We start from the raw sequence: 4,202 nt of genomic DNA, 5'->3' as shown, positions 1-4,202 counted from the left end.
GCTTTGTGCCTTGATAAAGATTCACTTGTACTGTTTCTTTGTCAGGTGAACAAATGCAGAACAAGCAAGTCTGGCTTCTTCTATTATGCTGTGCAATCTCAACAAGATTCCCTAAAGGTAGATAGAAATAGAAAATATGTAAAAAAAATTATAGAAACTAAAAAATTCCAAAAAAGAAGACGGAAGCAGAGAAAAAACAAGATGGTAGCAGTTCCTAATCTATTCTGGATACCTAAATGATATTCTACAAGATGGACTCAGCAGAGGGAAGAAGTCTGACTTGTTCTGGTATGTTTTGTGCCTTGATAAAGATCCACTTGTACTGTTTCTTTGTCAGGTGAACAAATGCAGAACAATTAAGTTGGCTTCTTCTATTATGGTATGCTCAACAGGATTCCCTGAAGGTAGATAGAAATAGAAAATATATGAAAAAAAATCATAAAATTAAAAAATCCTAAAAAAGAAGATGGAAGCAGAGAAAAAACAAGATGGTAGCAGTTCCCAATCTATTCTGGATACCTAAAGTATATTCTACAAGATGGACTCAGCAGAGGAAGGAAGTCTGACTTGTTCTGGTATGCTTTGTTCCTTGATAAAGATTCACTTGTACTGTTTCTTTGTCAGGTGAAAAAATGCAGAACAAACAAGTCTGGCTTCTTCTATTATGCTGTGCTCTCTCAACAAGATTCCCTAAAGGTAGATAGAAATAGAAAATATATAAGAAAAATTATATAAACTAAAAAATCCTAATAAAAAAGATAGAATCAGAGAAAAAACAAGATGGTAGCAGTTCCCAATCTCTTCTGGATACCTAAAGGATATTCTACATGATGGACTCAGCAGAGGAAGGAAGTCTGGCTTGTTCTGGTATGCTTTGTTCCTTGATAAAGATTCACTTGTACTGTTTCTTTGTCAGGTGAAAAAATGCAGAACAAACAAATCTGGCTTCTTCTATTATGCTGTGCTCCTTGAACAAGATTCCCTGAAGGTAGATAGAAATCGACAATATATAAGAATATATATAAACTAAAATATCCGAAAAAAGAAGACGGTAGCAGAGAAAAACTAGATGGAGGATGTTCCTAATCTACTTTGGATTCCTGATGATATTCTACAAGATGGAATCAGCAGAGGAAGGAAGTCTGACTTGTTCTGGTATGCTTTGTTCCTTGATGAAGATTCACTTGTACTGTTTCTTTGTCAGGTGAACAAATGCAGAACAAAAGAGGCCGGCTTTTTCTATTATGCTGTGCTCTCTCAAAAGGATTCCCTAAAGGTAGATAGAAATAGAAAATATATAAAAGAATTATAAAAAACTAAAAAATCCCAAAAAAGAAGATGGAAGCAGAGAAAAAACAAGATGGTAGCAGTTCCCAATCTATTCTGGATACCTAAAGGATATTCTACAAGATGGACTCAGCAGAGGAAGGAAGTCTGACTTGTTCTGGTATGCTTTGTTCCTTGATAAAGATTCACTTGTACTGTTTCTTTGTCAGGTGAACAAATGCAGAACACACAAGTCTGGCTTCTTCTATTATGCTGTGCTCTCTCAACAAGATTCCCTAAAGGTAGATAGAAATAGAAAATATATATAAAAAAAATTATAAAAACTAAAAAATCCCAAAAAAGAAGATGGAAGCAGAGAAAAAACAAGATGGTAGCAGTTCCCAATCTCTTCTGGATACCTAAAGGATATTCTACAAGATGGACTCAGCAGAGGGAAGAAGTCTGACTTGCTCTGGTATGCTTTGTGCCTTGATAAAGATTCACTTGTACTGTTTCTTTTTCAGGTGAACAAATGCAGAACAAACAAGTCTGGCTTCTTCCATTATGCTGTGCTCCTAGAACAAGTTTCCCTAAAGGTAGATAGAAATAGAAAATATATATAAAAAAATTATAAAAACTAAAAAATCCCAAAAAAGAAGATGGAAGCAGAGAAAAACAAGATGGTAGCAGTTCCCAATCTCTTCTGGATACCTAAAGGATATTCTACAAGATGGACTCAGCAGAGGGAAGAAGTCAGACTTGTTTTGTTATGCTTTGTGCCTTGATAAAGATTCACTTGTACTGTTTCTGGCTTCTTCTATTATGCTGTGCTCCCTGAACAAGATTCCCCGTAGATACATAGAAATAAAAATTACATAAAAGTATATATGAAAATTAAAAAGTCCAAAAAAAAGATGGCAGCAGAGAAAAAACAAGATGGTGGCTGTTCCCAATCTATTCTAGGTACCTAGAGAATATTCTACAAGATAGAGTCAGCAGAGGGAAGAAGTCTGACTTGTTGTAGTATGCTTTGTGTCTTGATAAAGATTCACTTGTACTGTTCCTTTGTCAGGTGAACAAATGCAGAACAAACAAGTCTGACTCCTTCTATTATGCTCTGCTCTCTGATAAAGCTTCCCCGAAGGTACATAGAAATAGACAATATATAAAAATGTATATATAAATTAAGAAATCCAAAAAAGAAGATGGCAACAGAGAAAAAACAAGATGGCGGCTGTTCCCAATCTATTCTGAATACCTAAAGGATATTTTACAACAGTGGTTCTTAAACTTTTTTGCCTTGCACCCCCCTTCTGCATTAAGCATGGATCCCATGCCCCCCCCTCCCCACCCTTGAAATTTCTGCCATAGTAGAAAGTATTATTTCAGTAAAATAAAGATTGTTTATAGAAAATGGGTAAAATAAATATATGATGAAAAAAATTTTTATCATAATCTTTTTTCAAACTGTTTTAGCATCATACAGATTACAGTTATTACATTGATAGAAAGTACTGGAAAAAATACAAATTACTGCAAAAATAAACATAATTTTTACTCTTAATATAATCATTCATGGTTCATGACCACATCAAAAAATATTACACATCCACCTTAGTTATTGATTTATCCATATTTATGTAGTACTGTAAAACAAAAGCCATCATAATTAATATATTTTTATTTTCATTGTTACTATTTTAACTACTTGCGCCCCCCTTGAAAGCTCCTGGCGCCCCCTAGGGGGGCGCGCCCCCCAGTTTAAGAATCACTGTGAATCTACAAGATGGACTCAGCAGAGGAAAGAAGTCTGACTTGTTGTAGTATGCTTTGTGCCTTGATAAAGATTCACTTTTACTGTTCCTTTATCAGGTGAACAAATGCAGAACAAACAAGTCTTACTTCTTTTATAATGCTGTGCTCTCTGAACAAGATTCCCCGAAGGTACATAGAAATAGACAATATATAAAAATATATATAAAAATTAAAAAATCCAAAAAAGAAGATGGCAACAGAGAAAAAACAAGATGGTGGCTGTTCCCAATCTATTTCAGGTACCCAAAGGATATTCTACGAGATGGACTCAGCAGAGGAAAGAAGTCTGACTTGTTCTAGTAAGCTTTGTGCCATGATAAATATTCACTTGTACTGTTTCTTTGTCAGGTGAACAAATGCTGAACAAACAAGTTTGACTTCTTCTATTATGCTGTACTCTCTCAACAAGATTCCCTAAAGGTAGATAGAAATAGAAAATATATAAAAAAAAATTATATATACTAAAAAAAATCCTAAAAAAGAAGATGGAAGCAGAGAAAAAACAAGATGGTGGCTGTTCCTAATATATTCTGGATACTTAAGGGATATTCTACAAGATGGACTCAGCAGGGGGAAGAAGTCAGACTTGTTCTAGTATGCTTTGTGCCTTGATAAAGATTCACTTGTACTGTTTCTTTGTCAGGTGAACAAATGCTGAACAAACAAGTCTGACTGCTGAGTCTATCCTATAGAATATATTTAAGGAATCCAAAGTATATATATATATATATATATATATATATATATATATATATATATATATATATATATATATATCCATCCATCCATCCATATACCAAAGGCACTTCCCTCAATTTTGGGGGGTAGCCGACATCAACAAGAACAAAACAAAAAAGGGGACCTCTACTCTCTATGTTCCTCCAGCCTAACCAGGGACTCAGCCGAGTTCAGCTGGTACTGCTAGGGTGCCACAGCCCAACCTCCCACATTTCCACCACAGATGAAGCTTCATACTGCTGAGTCCCCTACTGCTGCTACCTCCGCGGTCATCTAAGGCACCGGAGGAAGCAGCAGGGCCTACCGGAACTGCGTCACAATCGCTCGCCATTCATTCCTATTTCTAGCACGCTCTCTTGCCTCTCTCACATCTATCCTCCTAT

This window comes from Palaemon carinicauda, chromosome 1 (assembly GCF_036898095.1).
Source record: "Palaemon carinicauda isolate YSFRI2023 chromosome 1, ASM3689809v2, whole genome shotgun sequence".
NCBI classification, from domain to species: domain Eukaryota; kingdom Metazoa; phylum Arthropoda; class Malacostraca; order Decapoda; family Palaemonidae; genus Palaemon; species Palaemon carinicauda.
The sequence above is the reverse complement of the archived record's forward strand: the minus strand, read 5'-3'. Positions refer to the sequence as shown.